The following is a 6,970-nucleotide window of genomic DNA, read 5'->3' on the forward strand; positions in this document are numbered from 1 at the left end:
GACCCTGAACATCTCACCTCACGGCTGAATTAAACATCTGTGGATACCATGCAAAGGCCCTTTTTGCTTCCCTACCCTGGGCTTTATTCGCAGTTATTTTGGCTGAATCAACGGTCCCTTATGACAGTGTGAATCCAAGGACACCATGGAGACACTGTGGGACCTCATGGATCCAAGGGACCATTGTGACACTGAAAAACTTCATGGAACCAAGGGTCCATTGTTACACAGCAGGGCCTCATTGGAACAAAGGAACCATTGCTGACAGTACAGAAACTCATGGAACCAAGGGGCTCTGGTGACACAGCAGGGCCACAGGGAACCCAGGAGACCAGTGACATTTAGGGACCTCACGGAACCAGCGTCTATTATGACAGTGCAGAAACAAGGAGACCATTGTTGATGCTGTGGAAGCTCATGGAAGCAAGTAGCCATTGTGACACTCCAGGGCTGCGTTGAACCAGGCAGACCATTGTGACACCACACAACTTCATGGCACTGAAGGTTTATTGTGACACAGCAGGGCCCATGGAGCCAGTTGGCCATTTTGACAATGTGGATCTGAGGTGACCATGGTGACACCATGGAAGCTTCTGGAACCAAGCAGCCATTTTGACAAAACAAGGCCTTGTGGAACCAAGGAGACCATTGTGACATCATGGAACCTCGGGGAACCAAGGGCCCATTGTTAAAGTGCAGAACCAAGGAGACCATGGTGACAGTACAGAACCTCACAGGACCAAGATTCCGTTGTTATGCAGTGGGGCTTCATGGAACCAAGGAACCACTGTGACACAGCAGGGCCACATGGAACCAATGGTCCATGGAGATACTGCAGATCCAAGGAGACCATGGTAATACTGTGGAACCTCACGGAGCCAAGGGGCCACTGTAACACTGGGAAACATCTTGGAATCAAGGCAACCATGCTACACTATGGAACCTCATGGAACAAAGGGGCCTATTGTGACACTGTGTGGCCTCATTGGAACAAAGGACATGGTTGATTGGACAGAAGCTCCTGGAAAATATGGGACATTATGACACTGCAGAGCTTCATGAAACCAAGGAAAACATGGGGACACCATGGAAGCTTCTGGAACCAAGCAGCCATTTTGACACGACAGAACCAAGGAGACCATTGTGACATCATGGAACCTCGGGGAACCAAGGGTCCATTGTTAAAGTCCAGAACCAAGGAGACCATGGTGACAGTACAGAACCTCACAGGACCAAGATTCCATTGTTATGCAGTGGGGCTTCATGGAACCAAGGAACCACTGTGACACAGCAGGGCCACATGGAACCAATGGTCCATGGAGATACTGCAGATCCAAGGAGACCATGGTGATGCTGTGGAACCTCGTGGAGCCAAGGGGCCATTGTGACAATGTGGGGGGCCCACAGAGCCAAATATTCATGGTGACACAGTGGGGTTGCTTGTGATCAATTGTCCATTGTGACACTGCAGATCCAAGAGACCAGGGTGACACTGTGGCAGTTGATGGAACCAAGGGGCTGTTGTGACACATCAAGGCCTGGTGGAAGCAAGGAGAGCATTGTGGCAGTGCAGAACCAAGGAGGCCATTTTGACAGTACAGAACCCAATGGAACCAAGGGTCTATTGTTCTTCAGCGGGGCCTCATGGAACCAAGGGGCCATTGTGACACTACAGTGCCCCATGCAACTAAGGATTCTTGGAACAATGTGGGGCTCATGGAACCAAAGGTCCGCTGTGAAATTGAGGGGCCTCATGGAAATAAGAGGGCACAGTTGTGAGGCTGTGGGGCCCTGTGGAAGCAAGGGGCCAGTGTGACACAGCTGGGCCTCATGCAGCCAAGGACCACTGGGATCCTGAGGAGCCCAAAAGAACCAAGGGGCCATTTTTTCACTCTCCAGCTGTGGAGACCCTTAGAGGCATTTCCTGGCTTTGGGAGACACAAGTAGCTTCCCTCAAAAGCTATTCACCCCCATTGGCTCCTTCCCCTTGTTCTGTGTCCCTCAGCCACTCCCTCCCCATTCCCCCATTGGCCCTGTCGTTGGACTGCCCCCATGCCACTGATCAGCCCTTTCCTCTGGAGATACAGAAACCTGGACTCCCCCCAGGAGTCCTGCCTGGTGACCCTGAACATCTCACCTCACGGCTGAATTAAACATCTGTGGATACCATGCAAAGGCCCTTTTTGCTTCCCTACCCTGGGCTTTATTCGCAGTTATTTTGGCTGAATCAACGGTCCCTTATGACAGTGTGAATCCAAGGACACCATGGAGACACTGTGGGACCTCATGGATCCAAGGGACCATTGTGACACTGAAAAACTTCATGGAACCAAGGGTCCATTGTTACACAGCAGGGCCTCATTGGAACAAAGGAACCATTGCTGACAGTACAGAAACTCATGGAACCAAGGGGCTCTGGTGACACAGCAGGGCCACAGGGAACCCAGGAGACCAGTGACATTTAGGGACCTCACGGAACCAGCGTCTATTATGACAGTGCAGAAACAAGGAGACCATTGTTGATGCTGTGGAAGCTCATGGAAGCAAGTAGCCATTGTGACACTCCAGGGCTGCGTTGAACCAGGCAGACCATTGTGACACCACACAACTTCATGGCACTGAAGGTTTATTGTGACACAGCAGGGCCCATGGAGCCAGTTGGCCATTTTGACAATGTGGATCTGAGGTGACCATGGTGACACCATGGAAGCTTCTGGAACCAAGCAGCCATTTTGACAAAACAAGGCCTTGTGGAACCAAGGAGACCATTGTGACATCATGGAACCTCGGGGAACCAAGGGCCCATTGTTAAAGTGCAGAACCAAGGAGACCATGGTGACAGTACAGAACCTCACAGGACCAAGATTCCATTGTTATGCAGTGGGGCTTCATGGAACCAAGGAACCACTGTGACACAGCAGGGCCACATGGAACCAATGGTCCATGGAGATACTGCAGATCCAAGGAGACCATGGTGATGCTGTGGAACCTCGTGGAGCCAAGGGGCCATTGTGACAATGTGGGGGGCCCACAGAGCCAAATATTCATGGTGACACAGTGGGGTTGCTTGTGATCAATTGTCCATTGTGACAATGCAGATCCAAGAGACCAGGGCTACACTGTGGCAGTTGATGAAACCAAGGGGCTGTTGTGACACATCAAGGCCTGGTGGAAGCAAGGAGAGCATTGTGGCAGTGCAGAACCAAGGAGGCCATTTTGACAGTACAGAACCCAATGGAACCAAGGGTCTATTGTTCTTCAGCGGGGCCTCATGGAACCAAGGGGCCATTGTGACACTACAGTGCCCCATGCAACTAAGGATTCTTGGAACAATGTGGGGCTTATGGAACCAAAGGTCCGCTGTGAAATTGAGGGGCCTCATGGAAATAAGAGGGCACAGTTGTGAGGCTGTGGGGCCCTGTGGAAGCAAGGGGCCAGTGTGACACAGCTGGGCCTCATGCAGCCAAGGACCACTGGGATCCTGAGGAGCCCAAAAGAACCAAGGGGCCATTTTTTCACTCTCCAGCTGTGGAGACCCTTAGAGGCATTTCCTGGCTTTGGGAGACACAAGTAGCTTCCCTCAAAAGCTATTCACCCCCATTGGCTCCTTCCCCTTGTTCTGTGTCCCTCAGCCACTCCCTCCCCATTCCCCCATTGGCCCTGTCGTTGGACTGCCCCCATGCCACTGATCAGCCCTTTCCTCTGGAGATACAGAAACCTGGACTCCCCCCAGGAGTCCTGCCTGGTGACCCTGAACATCTCACCTCACGGCTGAATGAAACATCTGTGGATACCATGCAAAGGCCCTTTTTGCTTCCCCACCCTGGGCTTTATTTGCAGTTATTTTGGCTGAATCAATGGTCCCTTATGACAGTGTGAATCCAAGGACACCATGGAGACACTGTGGGACCTCATGGATCCAAGGGACCATTGTGACACCAAAGAACTTCATGGAACCAAGGGTCCATTGTTACACAGCAGGGCCTCATTGGAACAAAGGAACCATTGCTGACAGTACAGAAACTCATGGAACCAAGGGGCTCTGGTGACACAGCAGGGCCACAGGGAACCCAGGAGACCAGTGACATTTAGGGACCTCACGGAACCAGCGTCCATTATGACAGTGCAGAAACAAGGAGACCATTGTTGATGCTGTGGAAGCTCATGGAACCAAGCAGCCATTGTGACACTCCAGGGCTGCGTTGAACCAGGCAGACCATTGTGACACCACACAACTTCATGGCACTGAAGGTTTATTGTGACACAGCAGGGCCCATGGAGCCAGTTGTCCATTTTGACAATGTGGATCTGAGGTGACCATGGTGACACCATGGAAGCTTATGGAACCATGGGTCCATTGTGACAAAACAAGGCCTTGTGGAACCAAGGAGACCATTGTGACATCATGGAACCTCGGGGAACCAAGGGCCCATTGTTAACGTCCAGAACCAAGGAGACCATGGTGACAGTACAGAACCTCACAGGACCAAGATTCCATTGTTATGCAGTGGGGCTTCATGGAACCAAGGAACCACTGTGACACAGCAGGGCCACATGGAACCAATGGTCCATGGAGATACTGCAGATCCAAGGAGACCATGGTAATACTGTGGAACCTCACGGAGCCAAGGGGCCGCTGTAACACTGGGAAACATCTTGGAATCAAGGCAACCATGCTACACTATGGAACCTCATGGAACAAAGGGGCCTATTGTGACACTGTGTGGCCTCATTGGAACAAAGGACATGGTTGATTGGACAGAAGCTCCTGGAAAATATGGGACATTATGACACTGCAGAGCTTCATGAAACCAAGGAAACCATGGGGACACCACGGAAGCTTCTGGAACCAAGCAGCCATTTTGACACTACAGAACCAAGGAGACTATTGTGACATCCTGGAACCTCGGGGAACCAAGGGTCCATTGCTAAAGTCCAGAACCAAGGAGACCATGGTTACAGTACAGAACCTCACAGGACCAAGATTCCATTGTTATGCAGTGGGGCTTCATAGAATCATGGAGCCACTGTGACACAGCAGGGCCACATGGAACCAATGGTCCATGGAGATACTGCAGATCCAAGGAGACCATGGTGATGCTGTGGAACCTCGTGGAGCCAAGGGGCCATTGTGACAATGTGGGGGGCCCACAGAGCCAAATATTCATGGTGACACAGTGGGGTTGCTTGTGATCAATTGTCCATTGTGACACTGCAGATCCAAGAGACCAGGGCTACACTGTGGCAGTTGATGGAACCAAGGGGCTGTTGTGACACATCAAGGCCGCGTGGAAGCAAGGAGAGCATTGTGGCAGTGCAGAACCAAGGAGGCCATTTTGACAGTACAGAACCCAATGGAACCAAGGGTCTATTGTTCTTCAGCGGGGCCTCATGGAACCAAGGGGCCATTGTGACACTACAGTGCCCCATGCAACTAAGGATTCTTGGAACAATGTGGGGCTCATGGAACCAAAGGTCCGCTGTGAAATTGAGGGGCCTCATGGAAATAAGAGGGGACAGTTGTGAGGCTGTGGGGCCCTGTGGAAGCAAGGGGCCAGTGTGACACAGCTGGGCCTCATGCAGCCAAGGACCACTGGGATCCTGAGGAGCCCAAAAGAACCAAGGGGCCATTTTTCCACTCTCCAGCTGTGGAGACCCTTAGAGGCATTTCCTGGCTTTGGGAGACACAAGTAGCTTCCCTCAAAAGCTATTCACCCCCATTGGCTCCTTCCCCTTGTTCTGTGTCCCTCAGCCACTCCCTCCCCATTCCCCCATTGGCCCTGTCGTTGGACTGCCCCCATGCCACTGATCAGCCCTTTCCTCTGGAGATACAGAAACCTGGACTCCCCCCAGGAGTCCTGCCTGGTGACCCTGAACATCTCACCTCACGGCTGAATGAAACATCTGTGGATACCATGCAAAGGCCCTTTTTGCTTCCCCACCCTGGGCTTTATTTGCAGTTATTTTGACTGAATCAATGGTCCCTTATGACAGTGTGAATCCAAGGACACCATGGAGACACTGTGGGACCTCATGGATCCAAGGGACCATTGTGACACCAAAGAACTTCATGGAACCAAGGGTCCATTGTTACACAGCAGGGCCTCATTGGAACAAAGGAACCATTGCTGACAGTACAGAAACTCATGGAACCAAGGGGCTCTGGTGACACAGCAGGGCCACAGGGAACCCAGGAGACCAGTGACATTTAGGGACCTCACGGAACCAGCGTCTATTATGACAGTGCAGAAACAAGGAGACCATTGTTGATGCTGTGGAAGCTCATGGAAGCAAGTAGCCATTGTGACACTCCAGGGCTGCGTTGAACCAGGCAGACCATTGTGACACCACACAACTTCATGGCACTGAAGGTTTATTGTGACACAGCAGGGCCCATGGAGGCAGTTGTCCATTTTGACAATGTGGATCTGAGGTGACCATGGTGACACCATGGAAGCTTATGGAACCATGGGTCCATTGTGACAAAACAAGGCCTTGTGGAACCAAGGAGACCATTGTGACATCATGGAACCTCGGGGAACCAAGGGCCCATTGTTAAAGTGCAGAACCAAGGAGACCATGGTGACAGTACAGAACCTCACAGGACCAAGATTCCGTTGTTATGCAGTGGGGCTTCATGGAACCAAGGAACCACTGTGACACAGCAGGGCCACATGGAACCAATGGTCCATGGAGATACTGCAGATCCAAGGAGACCATGGTAATACTGTGGAACCTCACGGAGCCAAGGGGCCACTGTAACACTGGGAAACATCTTGGAATCAAGGCAACCATGCTACACTATGGAACCTCATGGAACAAAGGGGCCTATTGTGACACTGTGTGGCCTCATTGGAACAAAGGACATGGTTGATTGGACAGAAGCTCCTGGAAAATATGGGACATTATGACACTGCAGAGCTTCATGAAACCAAGGAAAACATGGGGACACCACGGAAGCTTCTGGAAC

The sequence above is a fragment of the Melospiza georgiana genome, chromosome 10 (genome assembly GCF_028018845.1).
Source record: "Melospiza georgiana isolate bMelGeo1 chromosome 10, bMelGeo1.pri, whole genome shotgun sequence".
Taxonomy (NCBI): domain Eukaryota; kingdom Metazoa; phylum Chordata; class Aves; order Passeriformes; family Passerellidae; genus Melospiza; species Melospiza georgiana.